Below are 19,306 nucleotides of genomic sequence, written 5' to 3'. Positions count from 1 at the left end.
TTTACCTAGGTTGTGTGGTCACCCCCCTCCACCATAGCATGCAGTGCGTACTCTGTCAGTGCAGCTTCTTGGCATAAACCGAAATGGGATAGGATTGTGTCGTACACATATAATATTATTGTATTATATCATATAAGCACTGTGTTCAGATGAAAGCTGAGACTGTGTCTCAGAATCCAGTTCAAAAGCTAAAAATACTGTTGTCTCTCAACTCCTTGCAGAAAACAGTAATAATCCTGAGCATTTGACTCCTTTTGAGAGGTTTCTGCATAGCACATCCCCTCCAGCTGAAAAATGAAAGTTTTGCTAATGAAACTGTGGGCAAAAGCAATTGCAGTAGTAACTGGAAGCGCATTAATAGGAAAACACCGTTTAGCGGATATATCAGCCACTTCTGAAATAGAAATCTCAGCAAAAAAAAAAAAAAATGCTCTAATGATTATAAGGTGCTTTGCAGTGAAGCAGCTAACTTTCTTACAGCCCAATCCTATGCATGTCTACTCAGAAGTAAGTCCCATTAGAGTCAATAGAGCTTACTCCCAGGAAAGTGTGGATAGGATTGGGCTGTAAGGCTACAATCCTATCCACACCTTTCTGGGAGTAAGCCCCATTGATTATAATGAGACTTACTTCAGAGGAGACATGCATAGAATTGGGCTCTAAGTGGCTGTAAAAGATGAGCTGACCACAAAAGCTGACCATGGCAACCTTAGCTGCTTTCCACTTCCAGATAGTGGCATATTTCTTCTTTCAAATGCGCTAATCTTGCTTTCTCTAAGCAAATTGCATTTCAAAGGAGCGTATACTATTTATAAAAGTTAAATTAAAGTTAATTTTTCCTTTGTCCCTTCAGGAAGACTTCAATATTTTCCTGAAATAGATTTGGCCAAGAGATGGTGGCCTTAGACCAGTGATGTAGCAAACTTTCTGACTACTCAATGGGTTTCCTATACTGCTTTTTAGATGGGTCTGAAAGATTTGCTGGCCTTGTGGTTAGCTGATTATTCTGAAGATGAGTTGGATTGTCTGAATGTCTTACCAGTTGCAATTTCCATCCCATTTCACCTCAGAGATCCATAGCTATCTATGATTAAGTGGTATGATTTATTTTTTGCACGGCAATCATAATTTTGAACAGGTGTAACATGTTGAGCATTTCACTGTACTACAGCTTGAAAGCTATCCAGTATGCCTCTAACTATTGCGCCTAGTGACTTCAACCATGTAGGACAGAAAGATGCTTACCATTTATAAGCTATGTTATTCTGATTGGTTCTTTTTCCTTTTCTCAAATACTGCAAAAACAATCAAAGCATTGATGAAATTAAAGAAATTTAAGTAGGACAACAGGGTTTGTATTTTCACTTTTTACACATGTCGAAACACCATCAATGGTGCAAAAGAGAAGTTTTCTCTAATTCAGCTTTCTGCTGCAACCACATGCCATCCTGTTCCAGAAAAACAGAGGAGCTGACTTCTGTGGTGTGCAAGGAACTGCAGAGGGAAAGGAAGATTGGAGAAAACCACCTCTTCTCTTGCACAGATTGAAATTCTTCCATCTGTGCAAGAGAAGAGGTGGTTTTCTCCAGCCAGTAGAAATTCTTCCATCTGTGTACCGAGGATATGATCTTTGTTGCCCTGCCTTGATTTCTTCAATTGCTTGCTTATTTCTAAGAAAACTGCCTGTTATACAACCTTACCATACAACCTTATAAAACCTTGTTATACAAACAGAAGCTCTTCCATTATGGAACAATAATGTAGGCTACAACTTATATGACTGAAATAAGACTTTATACAAACATGTAATCATTGAGAAGCTATCAGTCCATTTAGTTCCATTTCATGATATAAAACTGAAAAAACCCTAGATATTCACAACTATAAGTGAAATTTTTATTCAACACAATAAATTCTGTGCTAAATAACCTGAAAAATATCTGTAATAAAGTAAAAAAAAAATTGCCAACATAAAATTTATTCTAAAATTATTACAACCTGTTTTTTGCTTATTTTTTAAATTATATCCTACCTTTCCTAACCAAAATGGAAAGTTCAAGGTAGCAGAAGCAATGTTGAGGATACTAGAAAGCCAAGCTAGACATAACTCTAGTTCCCTGATCGGAACACCTACCTTATTTTTCCTTTTTAAAAAGCAATAATTGGATGGAATGCTTTGAATTGGGGACATGGCACAGGTGAGAGGGTTTAAGAGCCCAACCTGAGTGCTGTAGTATCTGCTATATGAGCCCACTGCTAGTGCTGGGTGTCGCCTACATGCTGAAAGGCACACCTGTGATACGCTTCACTGAGTCAATGCTGGTGCCATTGTCAATGCTGAGCCCAGCGCTGGCCAGGCACCGCTCAGAGCTAGGTAAGAGCTCTGGGAAGTGGTGAGGGTCTAGGGGGAGGCATTCAGGGGCAGTGGGAGGGCAGGTAGAGGGGCAGGAAGTGGGGCGGAATGGGGCAAGACGGGGCAGTGCAGGAGGAGAATTCAGGGCAGGAGGGGTGGGACCAGTAGAGCCCTGCTTTGCTGGATCCTGAACTTCATGTCAGGTGAAAAGCCCCAACACAAGCGTCTCTCAAGTCTGCGCTGGCAAAATAACAGGTGCAGACTTGTGAAGCCCCATTGTGGGGCTTGGAACTTCCCCCAAGGAGACATCTGGTGGCTGCCTCTGGGCCGCAGGATGCAACGGTTGCTGCTTTGCTGCATCCGGCAGCAGCGCCACCTTTAGGATTGGGCTGTCTTTGCACCCACACCAATTCTCTAAGTGATATCAACACCTTGAAGTGGCTCTTGGCCTTGGACAAAATATCTTATGGACATAACTTGTCAGTATGTTTTCCCCTACATAGCTGACAGAAACTTCAGGGTGCAATTTTTATTGGAGTCACTGTGAGAGAGGAAAGGTTAGACCCTCCTTTCCCTTCATGCCACCACCCCAGTTCTGCAGCTGTCTTTTGAAAAAAAAAAAAAAGTTACTGGGAGTTTCAATCACAGCATTCCATCATCACAACTAGTTTGGCCCTGAAATTAATGGGCAAATCTAATGACTTGGTAAAGCCACTCCGATAAATCTGAACCTCCTCCCAAGGTTACTATTTGTTCTTGTAAATGTTTGCGTCTCAGTACTAACACAATGGCAACAAGATGCTAACCATTTCATTTTGGCTGGGAAATGACTGCAGGTTGCCTTGGCAACCTTGCACAGAACTACAGAAAGGGGGAAACATCGCAGATTCCAACATGGTGTTTTATTGGTATGCCATAAGATGAATATGATTCCAAAAGGAGTTTCTTCATAGGAAGAGCCAGAGTCATATTTTCTTGAAGAAGCCTGCTATAAAGTGAAATATATTTTTTTAATTACTGCTTATCTTACCTAACTCAGTGATGCACAGGCAAAGAGGGAAAGCAGGCATAGTGCCTTATTATAAACTATTTATGATTCCAGAGTTAGAACCATGGGCATGGATCCAGAGTTGCGGTTGTGTGAGCCAAAGTCTCTTCCCCCCCCCCCCCAATTCTCTTACGCTACTTTGAATTCAAGCCATGGATGAAAGTCAAAAAAGTATTTGACCCACAGATAGTCCTGTTCTGACATCTTTTATTCTTAGCAAACAATTCAGAATTTCGGCTAATGCTTCCCAATGGCTTATGTTTGAAATTGTGAGATTTACTGAGCAATTGTAATACAAGACAGGCACTGTGGAAGCTTTCAGAATATTAACCATTGAATGAGAAGGGGGGAAACTACAGTACAAGTTAAGCCTCATTATTTGCGAGGAACCTGCCTTCTGATGATGCCTTGGACACTATGCCACTGGTGCTGAGAGTCCAGGGCTTGGTCTAGCTGGACCCAGCCAACCTCTGACTCCATCTCTGCTTTTCAAAGTGGTGTCCTCTTGCATTTAGCAGGGGGAGACCGACTGTCACTCTTCACCCCAGTCTTTTCCAGTGGCTGTTGCTGGTGTCTCTTCTGTGTCTCTTTTTTGTTTATGAGCTCTTTGGGGACAGGGAACCACTGATTGATTTTGCTAGGTAAATCACATGCCCGATCTCATCTGATCTCGGAAGCTAAGCAGGGTCAGGCCTGGTTAGTACTTTGATGGGAGACCACCTGAGAATACCGGGTGCTGTAGGCTTATACCATAGTCTTTCAAGACTGAAGGTTGCCAACCACCACCAACCACCACCACCACTTTGGGTGCAATCCTAACCCCTGACATAAGCACTGACATAAGGTCAATGAAGCTCCAAGGTAAGGGAACAAACATTCCAACTGCAAGATGCAGCACACGTCCCATTGGTACCGCTATGCCAGTGCTGGAAAGCACTGACATAAGGGGTTAGGATTGCGCCCTTTGTGAACTTCTGGTACATTTTGTTGAAAGTGGTATATACATTAGTATTTTAATAACCATCTCTAACTTGTATCATCATTGGGAGAAGTTGTTTGGAACACCATTGAAGAAACCGATTAGGTTAAAAATAATTAAAGTTGTTTCTACCTCATTTGTAATGTGATGGAACATTTCTATATTATATGGGTATTATCTTACTCAACACTGAACAAAACATATAAGGAGAGAAAATACAAAATACAAATAGTGGAGATTGATGGTCCAATCCTCATAGTGGCTAACTTCGCCAGAACGAGTGATATGGTGGCGCTAGGCACTTTCTGGAAGTTGCAATGCACAACACACCAGAACACATGAACTTGCTGTTGCTGCACACGGCAGGGAACTCCAGACATTTACTGCCCCAGGTAGTACTGCACAGGGAGTGGAAGGGAGGTGGGGGTGGATGGAATGGGGCAACAGGGGCAGGGAGGGGGGGAAGATTGGGACTAAGAAGGGGGTGGGTTTGGTGGCAGAGGCATCAGCAGAATCCAAGCCCCATTCCTGGCCCATTCCACCTTCATGGGTCCACACAGACTTGTGCCAGTGATATCACTGGCAGAGGTCAAAGTAGACCCATCAGGCTGGCAGGGACTTTCCCTTGCCTGAAGAGGTATCTGGAGACTGAATTCCCTTGCAGGATGCAGCAGACACCTTATTGGCACAGCTTCATCATGCACAGAGAGTTGCATTGAATTGGTATGCCCTTCAGACTAATGCCCCAATTCTATGGGGGCTTTGCACTCCAGAACTAGCTTTCTGACAGTGCAAGGTCCTATACAGCTGTGGCAAAAACAGACACATCATTCAGTGCAATGGTGCCACAAGGGCCAAGGTGCCATGATCACATGCCAGCAGCCTATCAATAATCTCCTGGTAACTCAGTAACTTAGTAACGCTGGTAACTCAGTGCAAGAGTTGGCAAGGAACAGAATGGGGAAAGGAGGGGGAGAAACAGGAAGGAGACCAGGACAGGAGGGCAGATTGAGGTAGGGAAGGGGTAGTATCAATGGCAGTGGTGCAACCATTATCCCATTCCCCTTCCTGGCCTCCATCCTCCTTTCGGAGTTGCACCAGCAAAGTAGCAGGTGCAGGTTTCAGTAGACCCAATGAGGGATTGCCCCTGGACAAGAGAACAAATGTTATCTTACCTGGAGGAGACTGAAAGAATCCATTCTGTGATCAACTATCCTTCTAGTCATGGATGGAGCTCCCACCCATAGATTGCTGCCACAGAAAGTGTTATGATCCCACCTGACATGAACTTGATGACTAAAGATAATTCCTCGCTACTCCTTGGATATCATTTTATATTTTCAAATAAAATGCTAATAAACTTAGGGCCCAGTCCTATTCAGTGACAGTGCACTGAATGCAGGGCCACTGGCACAGCATCTGCTGCATCCAGTGCACTATCCAGGAACCAGACTGGTCTCCCTGACTTACCTGGGGAAACCTGAAGATAGAACCTCCAGTGCCCTGCCGCTGCCTCTCGCAAATATGAGGTTCCCCGTCAAGCCAGGACCCCACATTACCTTTGCAGCTGCCACATGGTCTTTGGCTGGCATAGCTAAGAGGAGCCTGCTGGGGGTGTGTCTGGCCTGTGACAGGGTATCAAGATATGGCGTACGCTGCTGCTGATACTGCAGTCCACTCCATCCTACACCAACCTCCCCGATCCTCACCCCAATTCCCCTCCCCCCCCACATACACACACACACACTGGCAGAACCCTGCTGGTGGCCAGAAAGTGGGGCTTTCTGGCTGTCATGGCAGCAGGACCGTCATTTTGCCAGGATTCCTGGCAGTACGCTATAATGGAAATGCGCAAGGAGATAGGGTGTGGTGTCAACAGTAGCCTCTTGCTCTGGCAGGCAAGCATGGAGTTAACACCAGGGCCTCAGATTGCAGTGAATGTGTGGCACAGCTGCAGCACTTGGAAGCAAAAAGGCCCTCCGGGTTAAAAGCAGCACCTGCAGGAAGGAAAAGGCCCCCGTTCTGGGGAGCTCATTAGTTTAAAGTGGGCATAGGTTCTCTAAGCAAAGCTTGGACCAGGAATTTGTCAAAACATATGCTGGTGCAACCAGAGGATAGGATTGAGGGAAATGAAAACTAGTTATCACTGGAGACTGTCATTTAAATTTAATGTTGTCACAAGGATTAGAGTATAGTCCAAATCTTAGGTTAGCCTCAACATGTTTTGAAAAGTTGAATTATGAATTATTCAAAAAGTTGAATTTTGAATTATGATAGAAAGCGGATTTTGCATTGCTTTCTCTTATAGTTAGTAATAATTTTTTTTCAAAGACAAAAGTAAAAATAAAATGAGAGCATCTGAGTGAAACATGCATGAGGGGAATGAGAAATAGCTTTGTAGTTGATGCTGAAAGTGATTGTTGTTTAAATATATGCTCAGCTTGCAATCTCCAGAATGGCATTTTGCCAATGCCTGTTTAAGATCTACTTCCTAGGAGACAAGAATCTTAAAGAGAACATTAGATTCCTCCATATCATTAGCATTTGTAATAAGATTGAATAAATATTTCCCAACGCTTATTTAGTGTAGCATTAGCAACAGTATATTCTGAACACATCTGCTCCTGATAAATGTATTAGCAGGTTCCATCCCAATTTGTATATGTAAGCTTATAAAACGATGCAATGTTGAAATTTGTATTACTAGGTCTGCCAACTTTGACCGTGCTGCCACGAGCTTCTCTGGTTATCTTGCCCTGAGCCATTGTGATGGATACATATGAAAGTCTGCAAGAATTGGGACTGAGCACTCAATTGGTAACTGCCCCAAAGTAGCAACTGCAACAAGATACAAAATCTAATGTCTGCAGAGTTGTCTGTTACTGTGCACCAGCTGGCAAGTCACATATCCCTGCTCAAGCCCATGGTGGTGGTAGCATCCCAGCTGGAAAGTGATGCTATCAATGAACCCTTGGTAGGTGATTGCAAATTAGTCAAGTGTGATTTTTGCTGCAGCAATTAGAGAATCAGTGTATGATGATGCGTAAGCCTGAAACAGAGATACCTGAGCAGATTCCTTCTTACTCTGCCCTGAATTACATTTTGATGATCCTAGTCAATTTACCTTGTTCTGAAGCTTAACACACAGCCATACGAATAAAAGAGAATCAAGCTAATAGGATAAAGAATGTGATCCTATACACACATGCTTCGATGCTATCCACCTCTCCCTACCCTGAATTACTCCAAGTCTCCTTTAACTTATGCCAGCAAAATAGCTGGCATAGGTCCAAGGAGACCCATTGGAAGCCAGGCAGCCTACATTGAAGTTTTTTAAAAAGTTATTTACCTCTCCTGGGCCGGCTGGTCGCCATTGTCCCCATAGCACACAGTGCCTGCACTGTCACCAGCGCTGCATGCTATGGGCTGGTAGATGGTGATATTGGGGGCCCCAAATACCAAAATGTGATTAAAATTACTCTTAAATGTGTTATTTAATGTTTTGAGCTGGCATAGTATTAAGACATGATCAATTTGGAGCAAAAAAGTCTAATTTAACAAACAAAAATCCCAAAATGTGAAATTTTTGTTCAGTCCTGGTTGGGACATACATTTTTAAGTATCATCTTAAAATGATTCCTTTCAACCACTGGAAAACTGCTAAAACTTTTCTGAGAATAAATACAGCAGAACACCGGAAGGTGGCAGTAGCGTTTGCTGGAACAGCTTGATATGAACAGGGGGGAGGCAAAGCCCTGGAACTATTCAAGGAGGGTACTTGCAGGTTTGCTGATGGAAAGGAGCAGGATTCTGAATTATCAAGGCCTTGCACTTTAATTGTGCTTTTTATTGGCTATTTGGTATGCTTAGTAAATGATTTATCATTTTAATTCAGGAGTATGAAAAGCTGCAGCATATATTTGTTGATAATACATTAGGCATCAAAGCCCTGAAAGATTTTATAGGACAACTGTCTAATTTTTTCTTTGATTAAATTTCTCATCCATGACTCTTCAAAGGTTGAAAGCAGTGCCCCTGTCAGACCTCATACTTTGGCTAGATGTTACCTAAATGAATGTGTGCATTATTTTACATTCTATGTGTACAGCCAGGAAAAAAAATTCAGTGTGGGTGAGTTGTCTGTAATGCTTTCATTCTCATTTCTCCAACTGAATAGCATGTGGAAGCATTCTGAGCTCTTCAAAAAAGAAAAAGTAAAAAAAAAGAAGAGAAAGTGGGCTCTGTGTGTGTGAGTGCGTTCGTGCGTGCGTGTGTGTGTGTGTGTGTGTGTGTATGTGCATGTGTGTGCACATTTAAAAATTAGAAAGCTGTTGGAAATAATAAAATGAAGAAAGGTTTGGCATGTCTATTTGCAGGAAACAGATCCCAATGCAATTTCCATTTTAAGTGTGCTTTTAAGGGTTCGATTTTGTTTTTGTTACTTTTGTTACTTTGAAATTGTAAACATCAATTTCACTTAGAGGCTTGGCACTAGGATGTGCTGAAAATGAAGCATATTGGTTCCCCTCCCCCTGAAGTTTCTCGGAACAAGTATGAAAGTTCAGGGATGTTTTATTAATGAATGATAAAATAACACAATAGAGTGCACTTGATGGCAGTTTGCAATGTGTGGCTCCTGAATAAGTAAAGAGCTAGGAAAACTGGGATTTCCCACACCTAGTAGAAGAAATGCCTTAGATGTAGGCACGCAAAAGCCATTTTAAGATATTATTGAAGAGCTCAATGAACACTGTGGGGATAGAGAAACATCACCCTTGATGTTCATAAGAACATTTGTAGGCTGCTCCTGTGCATACATAAGAGGGCTCTATCCATGGAGTTAGGTACCCTGTCTCTTTAGAAACATTTTCTAGTGTCATTCATTACATGCAGAGTACAGATTTGCCACATTGCTCCCAATCACTTGAGAAGAGCCCTCCGGAATGCAGCTCTGCACATTGGGCAGGAAGGAGTCAACGAATGCAGTCCAGTCCATATGTGTTCACTTAGCCCTACATTTAGCATCTTTAAAGGCTAAAGATGTCCTCCAGAAGGAAATATACACTTCCATTTGATTATGTCTAAACCTGATAACACCCTCTTTATCATTATCAAGATGAACTTTGAGCAACTCGATTTAAAAAAAACAAACAAACTTCAAGTCCATTTGCTCTGCAGCCTTACAGTATAGTTAAGACAATGTTCCTTTTCCATCTGTCAGGAAAAGCATCTACAGTCAAGTAACAGCTGGATAGGTGTGGCAGCTTCTCTCTTCTGCCTTCAAGCGATAATTCACTGAACAGGGTTTTTGTTTCTCCTGTGTAGGAAAACCAATATGTTTTCCTACATCCAACCAGGTCCAGCCCATCCATGAGGCAAACTGAAGCAGTTGCCTCAGGCAGCAGTTGGGGTGTCCATCCCTGTCTGCCTACTTGCCTCCACTGCTCCTCCTTCTCTGTCTGTTCCCTGGATTAGGAAAGGAAAAGGGGAGCAGAGAAGGAAATGAAATGTGGAGGGGATAGGGGTGCAGAGCAAGAACACTGGAGAGTGGCAGGAGCAGAGGTTGGTATATCACTGGGGGCAGCGTTTGCCATGCCTTCTCAAATGTCAGAAGGTCTTCGGGTGAACATAAGAACATAAGAACAGCCCCGCTGGATCAGGCCATAGGCCCATCTAGTCCAGCTTCCTGTATCTCACAGTGGCCCACCAAATGCCCCAAGGAAAACACCAGATAACAAGAGACCTCATCCTGGTGCCCTCACTTGCATCTAGCATTCTGACATTGGAGAGAAGGAAGATGCCCCAGCCCAGTAATCATCTTAGTCTCTCTCTTTTGCACCGCTTTTCACCTCTCTCCATTGTGAAAATTGCCCATTGACACCCACTCTGTTTCCTGGTCTTAATCCAGGAGAGGACCTGTCCTCTAATTCCCTGACTGTGGAGTTTTTTCAGTAGCCTTTGGTGAGGGACCGTGTCAAACGCCTTCTGAAAGTCCAGATATATAATGTCCACGGGTTCTCCCGCATCCACATGCCTGTTGACCTTTTCAAAGAATTCTATAAGGTTTGTGAGGCAAGACTTACCCTTACAGAAGCCATGCTGACTCTCCCTCAGCAAGGCCTGTTGGTGGCCTGTATCCAGCTGCTGACATAGCAGGAGATTGTTTGCTATGCAGGTTAGGAAGATATTGTTGTTCTCTTTGAACAACTATAACATTTCAAAATGTGCCTGTGCAATGAAGCCTCCAACATTGGCCAGAGCTGCAAACCAGTACACAGCTGAGCATGCTTAAGGACATGAATTTATACCAGTCAATCCAATCCAATAACATTTATTGGCATAGAAACATGAATTTATAATAAACTTATTAAGGAACAAGTACTATTGAAGTCAGTAGGACTTACTTCTGAATAAAGGTGCCTAGTGTCATGTTCATCTTTGTACTGGTTGGAAACCTTCAGTCTACAGCACCTGATATTCCCAGGTGGTCTCCCATCCAAGTACTAACCAGGCCTGACCCTGCTTAGCTTCCAAGATCAGACAAGATTAGGCATGTGCAGGGTAACAGTACTGGATCAAGCCATTTCAGTCCAAGGATTGCTTCTCATATTACTTTTCTAGCCCAGAGACTACTCAGCGTGCCGCCTCCCCATGTCACCTGAGTAATGTAAAAGGCCTCAGCCATGCGGGTAGGGAGAATACACACCTAGGCTTCCTCTCCATGCACATTTCACCCAGCACTGAGGGCAGTGATAGGATGGGGACGTTGCAGCATGGAGTTTTTTCCAAGCCTTCTGAAGCTTCTCACATGACTCAAATGGCTTGGGAAGGAGCTGCTCTGCAGTGGTTGCTCGTTGCCAAGGCAGCATAAGAAGGGTGCCAATATATCAGAAACATAGCTGGCAGTAATCAGCAACTGTTACCCTGCACATGCCCAATCTCATCTGACCTTGGAAGCTAAGCAGGCTCAGGCCTGGTTAGTACTTGGATGGGAGACCGCCTGGGAATACCAGGTGCTGTAGGCTTATACCATAGTCTTTCAAGACTGAAGGTTGCCAACCAACCAGCTGGCAGTAATCAGTGTTGGTGGGAAGCTTTTTTAAGCCATGTAAGGAAACCTGGGGTATAGGTTCTGCCTACTCTTCCACAAACAATTCATATATATGATAGCTTACTATTAAATTGAGATGAAGGGGAGCCATATTTTCATATTCATGAAATCTCTGCAAAAACCTCATAATCCCTAAGATCTGTTTTATTATAGCATTTAGACCATTCCCATTCTATTGGTCAGCAGCAAAACTTCTAGAATGCCATTCCTGTCCTTCTGAGTGGTGGGACCATTTTTGGCCTGCCCCACTATTATGCAAGGCAAGGGAGATTAGCTTTGGTTGCTTTGAGTCAAAGGTGAGGGTGTATCATTTGCCGAAGGTGCCCATCATCTTTTCTCTTTGGTCTGCCTCATTTTTATTTCCCCCTCACCTCCCAATGCACAATCTGAGATTAGCTGGTTGCCCTTTGGAGTCAGGTAGAAATTCCTTGCCACCTGATTGGCCTTGTTGGGGCAGTTTTTCAGACCTCAGACTGATGTATTTGGATGGGCTTTTCCACTTTTAGCCGGAGTGGTTACATCTGGCAGGTTTTGTGCAGGCGAGGGAGTAGGTGTAGGGATTTTTGGTGTGCACCCAAAGATGGTTAAGCATGGATGGGGGGACCAGTACCGATCCTGAGATGCTGTCTGGCTCAGGAAGGCTGGCTGGTAGACCCTTGGAATTAGACAAAGCAATCTCAAATGCTTCCCAGTGTGGTGATGCAGTGCTGATCAGTTTCCTCAAACCCTTGGGGTTGACACTGATAAGCTCAGGCTTCCAACTGATGGCCTGCTGCTGGGTGGGAACACCCAAAAGGGAAGGATGTGCTAGTGCTGCTTTGTCTACAGTAGATGCCTGTACAAAGGGCATGGAGTGTGAATGTAAAAGCTGCTCGAGTATAAAAGCTGCTGATTGCTTTTAATTGGCTTATCAGGAAATGTGGCCCAATGCTATTCCAAATTCACTTGTCTCGCATGTTTATTTGTGCTGTGTGTGTGTGTGTGTGTGTGTGTGTGTGTGTGTGTGTGTGTGTGTGTGTGTAATGACAACAGGATTTAGCCAAAATTAAGCAATTCTAGACTAAGCTGTGTGGCACCAATGGCAGCTTCTCTCCCTGATCGAACTGCAGTGTCAGGGAAGCAGGTATTTTTGTCAGGACAGTGTCTACCCCTATGCTGTAACTTTCTCTACCCCCATGCCACAACCCTGAACTGGATAATGGCTGCAGTTAAATGGCTTTCATTAAAATATCACCATGACTCCTCTTAAAAAGAAAGATGGAAGCACAATAATGCTGTTAGTGTCAAGTGTAATTTGACCCTCCATCATACTGGTTTCAAGGACTTCAGCTGAATAATACTGCAAAATTTTAATCTAATGGTAATGCACCCTTTGGCACCTATTTAATGCTGAGAGCAGGAGTCATGTTACATACCCATACACTTAATGCCAATTGAGAACCAAGTGGCATGTTTTGCTCCTGTTTTTCCCAGGCTGTTCCCAGTGGTCGGACCAAAGAGAGTCATTTCTGTGGGCTCTGTTTGCTGGCAAAGGGGAATTGCCCGTGCAATGGAGCCCCTTTATGAACTGTGCTAAAAATTATGAGCAGAGGTGGAGAAAAGGGATAATCTGAGAACTCAAGAATCAAACCAACAAATTCTGAACAATGTAAAAAAAGCCTTGTGGATCACACCAAGATAATGAAGTTTTGGGTGAAGAAATACTTCCTCATGTCTGTCCTGAATCTATTGTCAATCAATTTCATGCCCTGACTCAGTCCATGTCAAGGCATTTCAAGTTGTGATCCTAAAGGTATCAAAAATTCATATTACAAATGTATTGCCAAATCACAAAGTTGACCCCAGGCCAGTGCTTCCCAAAGTGTGGGTTGTGACCCACTGGTGGCTCATGAGCACAAGCACAGTGAGTTGTGACTTGGGCCCTCCTGTCTGCCCTTGCACTGGTTTGGCTACAAATAGGAGCCTTTTCGGAAGTCCCATTACTTACTGGAGCCTCCGGAGGCCTCTTCTGGCCTGGTGGGCCTCAGAATGGCCCTCAGAAACCTCCATGATCCACTTCCATTTTAGATCATTTAGACTAGTATAAATCTTGACTTTCCTTTTTTAATCACTTAGTTTCTAGGATACTGACTGACATATTCCACCATATGAGTGTATTATGGTTCTTTCAGGTTTGCCCTCGCTTAGCTTCTCCTCCTCCATTCCTATTTTACAATTTCCTTCAACTTTATCATTTCCTCCTTATACTTTTGATACTCAAGCTTCCCACTTTCATTTTTCATATTATCGCTGTTATTTTTCTCTAGTTTCGTCTCTAGTTACACCTGAATTTCTCTCCAGAATCTATTTATGGTCCTTCCTCAACTTCTGATTCCAAGAGATCTCCTTTAAAACGAACCTCTGGCTACTGCCTGGCCATTGTGAAGTGCTCTCCAGCACTTTTGTGACAGCTATCTCCATGGCATTGTGCACAGGACTGATGATGCGGCCCTTGAGGTTTGTGCCCTTAGTGACTACACACATTCTCTGCTCACATGATGTTGCCTCACCATCATGCCTATCTGGCCTCCTGTGACCCCTGATGAAATTAAAGAGCTAATTATGCAATTGAAGCCAGGGAAGGCTGCAGGGCCAGATGAAATACCACCCAAGCTTTTAAAAGGTGACACAGAATGGTGGGCCCAGTTACTTGCCCACTTTTTTACAATGATCGACAGCTCTGGCCTATTACCCAATGCCTGGCTTACAGCAACAGTCATGCCTATTCATAAAAAGGGTGACCCTACCATACCAGGAAACTTTCGGCCTGTTAGTTTGCTTTCTGTACTAGGTAAGATCTATGCTAAATATCTTTGCAATAAACTCACTCTCTGGGTTACTTCGCAAGGCATCTTAGGCCCCGAGCAATCTGGCTTCTGTCGGGGCAAATCAACTTTGGATAATTGCCTGATCCTGTCTCATTTGGCCTATAAGCAGGTCAGGATATGTAAGGCCCGTCTTTATGTAGCCTTCTTTGATTTGAAAGGTGCCTTTGATTCTGTGGATAGGGAGCTTCTTTGGGCCAAGTTGGAAGACATGGGGATTGATAAAAGATTACTGCTGCTGATTAGGTCCCTCCATCTAAATACCTCGTGCAGGGTTAGATGCTCCTGGAGGGGGAATCTAACTCACTAACAAATCTAACTCATCACTAACAAAGGGGTCAAACAGGGCTGTGTCTTGGCCCCCATGCTTTTCAATCTATTTCTAAATGATCTTGCCCCTTCCCTGAAGGAAGTAGATGGCCATTGTCCAAAGCTTGGCGCAAGCCAAGTGCCGCTACTTCTGTACGCGGATGATGCAGTACTGATATCTCGTACTAGGATTGGCCTGAAACATCTGCTCAGTCGTGCCACAGAGTATTTTTTGACCAACAAATTGCAGATCAATTATGCTAAATCTAAGATAATGATATTTGCTAACAGATGGAAAGCTTTTAAGTGGTCTTGTAATGGCAACAAAATGGAACAGGTTAAGCATTTCAAGTACCTGGGTATCAACTTCCATTACAGACTCACTTGGGCTTTTCATCGCAAGGCAGTGCAGAACGCATCCAAACTAGCTTCCTCAGCCATTTCCCGTTTCTTTTTCACCTGCGGAAATGGTTATGTTCCGGCTGCTCTGGAGGCGTTTAAGGGAAAGGTTCTTTCCCAGGTTCTTTATGGTTCTCCTGTCTGGTATAAGGTTATTAAACAACCACTAGAACGCGTCCAAGCCTCCTTTTTACGGAAGATTTTGGGCTTACCCAGGTGCGTTCCCTACTCGGTCCTGTGTCTCGAGGTGGGGTTAATTCGACTAAGGACTACTGTATGGTTAAGACTTTTGAAATTTTGGTTTAGGATTTTATTTAACCCCACCTCTTCTGATCTAATGCAACAATTATTATCGGATCCAGTCCTGCCTATTGAGATCACTGATCTTCTAACTAAAATTAAGTCAATAGGGCTGGACACTGAAGAGTTAGGTATGATTGGTTGTGATGCAGCTTACAGAATTGTCAAAGGAAGAATTCTAGATATTGAACAACAAGAGCTGTTTAGTGCCGCCAGAACCACATGTTCTCCACTCCATCTTCATATTCCAGTCAGTTTTGGGAAACCGGCCTCCTTCTTTTACCACCTGGTGTGCCCACAGGCCCGGAGAGCTTTCACACTGGCAAGGTGTAACGCTCTTCCATCAGCTTTGTTAACGGGCAGGTTCAGCGGTATCCCCTACTTAGAGAGGAAATGCAAGTGTGGTAGGGATTGCGTTGAGACTTTAATGCATACCTTTTTTTATTGCCCGCTACATGTTGTGTCACGCAAGAAATTTCTAGGTCCATTGCTAGCTAGGATGCAGGGCTGGGAGGATTCAACCATGCTTCAGTCTCTCCTTTCCACTCCTGATCCTGAGACTCTGGATAATGTTGCTTCCTTTTTATCTGGGGTAATAGCCAGGCAGAGCCCTGGGACTCTGGGCAGTGACTGATGTTTTTGCTTATGTTGTGTTGTCTTTGTACATTCCTGTCTTGTTCTGTTCTTTCTCTGCATTTTATGCCAATAAAGGTCTTACTGAAACTGAAACATGTCTAGTATGTTTAGTGTGTACATTGTTGCCAACACTGCTCCTTTACATGTACACATGTATTCTACATGTATTATACAGGTGTCATGCACACACACATAAATAACTGAAATTAGTAAGCGAGAGGTCAAATCTAGCAGTGCGACAAAGTTTTGGGACCGTTGACATGGAGTCGTGGCACAAACAATCTCAAAGTGCCTCAGAATTAGGCTAAAAGTAACCACAGAGCCTTTTCAAAGAAGATAGTTTATTAAAGAAATATAGATAACAAGTCAAAGGCATGTTTAATTTCAGGTCAGTTACAGAGAGAGATACTTGCAAATAGCTGTATTTGTACAACAGTTGGGCTTACTTGGAAAGGTGATAATCTTTGGGGGGGGGACGAGAGAGAGAGACTGCTATGAAGATCAAGAGGGGAGGGAAGATCACCTATCCAAGTCCATTGGTTATGGTTTGGGTGCAAAGTCCTTCCTGCGTAGCAAGGCAGGGCTGCAAAGTTTCCAGGTTCCAGAGGAGAAAAAAGACCAAGGACAGAGGAGGCTTATTTCTGAGAAAAGAAGCCTCCAAGCTTGGATACCACAGGTAGTTTCTGAAGTGACCCAAAAGTGGAGGAGAAACCTCAAAGCATACTTTAGTAGAGAGAAAGCTAGCCCTGTTCAAAAATGGGGATTCCTACTGGGACAGAAACCTCAAGTGCTCCTGCTGGAGAAAAAGCTGGCCTTTGACTGCTTGCTTCTGAAATGACTGCTTCCAGAGCAAAAAGTTATAGGACCTTTTACAAAGGAATTTGGGGGCAGGACAAATGAGTTTGGGGAGATTCTTTCTTGACTGTCCTGGCCTTAATTTAGTTTTCCAGGAGGACAAAAAAGAGTTTGATGGCCCATCTAGGGGAGTTCCTCTTGAACCAAACCTGTGGCAAGCTCGGGTTGGGAGACTTCTTGGCCCAGATTCTGAACAGAACTACCAGATCTTGCAATTGTCATTTAATTTAACATTCAGGCAGGACCTTGCCAGCTGTCCTTTTATCAGATTTTAAGCAGCTAGATTTAATTGACCATAGAGGAGCCTTCCTCCCTTCCTGGGAGCCAGCAAAATGTCACCCCTTTTCACAGATCAGGGAAGCCTGCCGGGCTCTGAAACCAAGATGAAGTCAGTTTAAACTGCACACATGTTTGGGGGAAAAGATTCCTGTAAAAACATTGCCAAATATTTTTTGTTAGTAAGCTTCAGGACACTGATTCAGCTTCATTACCCTGGAAGAGACCACACAGAGAGCTAAAGAAACATATTTTCTTAATAAGAGTCACTGTGGTTAGAAGAGCAAGGGCCATTTATTACTTAAAGCCACACCAAGCCTAGCTCATTCTGGTTTTCTTCCAAGTGCCTTTAGATCAGTCACTCTGTTGACCTGACCTCATTAGCCAATTTCTCCCTTTTGCTGGTGAAGATGAATCCATTCAGTGCACTGTTTTTAAAAGAAGCTTATAAAGACATATAAAAGGCATTCCCAGGGCAAGAACTAAAATGTTAAATTAGGCTTTGACAGCAGAACATTTCACTCCAGGTAGATTAGAAAACTATGCTGCAAATTACTGCTCATAAAATTTTCCTAGTACTTATTTGCATTTTATTATGGCACATATGGAATACACATCCAGGCTTGATTTATTTCAAACTGCAAGGATCTAACATTCTTTCATGCTATTTTTTCATGCGGATGATGAAAAGCCAAATCATTTCAAACAGGCATGGTTTCACTGCAATATTACTGTTGGAACTCAGTCAAGTTGTGTAGAACCTGTTTTCATATATTGACTTGATTGGCAAGTCACCATGGTTTTTTCTCTTCTTCATTCTGGTGGATAAACACAGTGAACTCCAGGTGATAAATTATTTTTACACCTCAAGAGGAGAGGTATAGAGCACAGATTGAATGGGTAGGTGAATGAATAATGAATGAGCCACAAACAATACTGTATAATCATCCTAGGACTTCTGATCACACCTAAACTTAGGATGACATTATGAAGACTAAATGGCATCAATCAACTGCACTCTGAAAGTTAGCAGGAAAGGGTGGTGCTTAAGCTAAAATCTTTGGAAACGCTTAAAGAAGGAAGAGCAGAGGCTGATATAATGCAAACATATTTTACAGGCAAAGCTTCCTAACTTTTCTAAACCTTCCTGAGGGGTCACCAAGAAAGAAGAAAAATGATTTTCTAAAAATCATGTAAATAAGGGTTAAATTAATTGATCTGCATTGCTTGTCTCTGGCTTGTGTCACTTTAAGTGAATTGGAAAATTAGTTTGCAGTTGGTCAATTAGTATAGTGGTTCCCAAACCTTTTAGCACCCAGACCATTTGAGACCCACCTAGATTTATGAGACTGAGGGCACAATCCTGACTTGCCTTTGGGCCGGTGCAAGTCTCCTCGAGAGTTGGCTGGGCCAGCCCACAGAAGCTGAATTTAGCCTCTGCGTTGACTGAGGGAGCAAGCCTTGTGTTGGCCGAGCTTGGCTGACACAAGGCTTTGTGAAGTGTGGAGAGGAGGCGGAAGGAAGGCATTCTAGGGAGGGCAGCTGCGAAGCAGGAGGTGGGGCTGGCATCTGGCTGATGACAGATCCTAGCCCTCATACCCGAGCAGCGCGGAGTAGCTTCAAGCTGTTCCGCTCTCCTCAGACTTTGCCACCTCAGGAGGTGGCGCAAGTCCAAGGAGACCCATAGGGGCTGCAGTGGCTTACATGGGAGTTAGGGAAAGAGTTTCCCCTTTGGCTGAGCCGCTTTGCAGCCCTATCTTGCGCTGGTTATAGCACAAGTCTCCTGGCTTGCCTGTTCCAGCAGAAGATAGGATTGCGCTGTAAAAAAAAATAGTATTTACCAACTGCTCAAGTCTATATTATATTATTATTATTATTATTATTATTATTATTATTATTATCAGTATTTATATACCTATTTTCAACAAAAGTTCACAAAGTGGTGTACAGAGAAAAATCAAATAACTAATGACTTTTTAAACTAATATCTTTTTTACTATGGGGGGGCACCTTCTGTAGCATTTGCTGAGCTCCGTGTTCACTGGATCAGGACCATTCAGGTGGCCTTGCATTCCCCTTTGCCTGGCCTTTGATACGAATCTTAGCATGTTTGCCTACTTGTGAGTAAACATGCAGTTTCACTTTTTATGGGGCTTAATATATAGGTCCATGTGCT

General features: G+C 43.3%; 2 pseudogenes; one reads left to right on the top strand and one right to left on the bottom strand.

Moving 5' to 3' along the window:
• Positions 1 to 10,839: 10,839 nt before the first annotated feature.
• LOC136637833 (5S ribosomal RNA) lies at positions 10,840 to 10,958 on the bottom strand (annotated as a pseudogene).
• Positions 10,959 to 11,285: 327 nt separating this feature from the next.
• LOC136637010 (5S ribosomal RNA) lies at positions 11,286 to 11,405 on the top strand (annotated as a pseudogene).
• The last annotated feature ends 7,901 nt before the right edge of the window (positions 11,406 to 19,306 follow it).

Source organism: Tiliqua scincoides, chromosome 1 (assembly GCF_035046505.1).
Source record: "Tiliqua scincoides isolate rTilSci1 chromosome 1, rTilSci1.hap2, whole genome shotgun sequence".
In the NCBI taxonomy this organism is placed as follows: Eukaryota; Metazoa; Chordata; class Lepidosauria; order Squamata; family Scincidae; genus Tiliqua; species Tiliqua scincoides.
The sequence above is the reverse complement of the archived record's forward strand: the minus strand, read 5'-3'. Positions and strand labels throughout refer to the sequence as shown.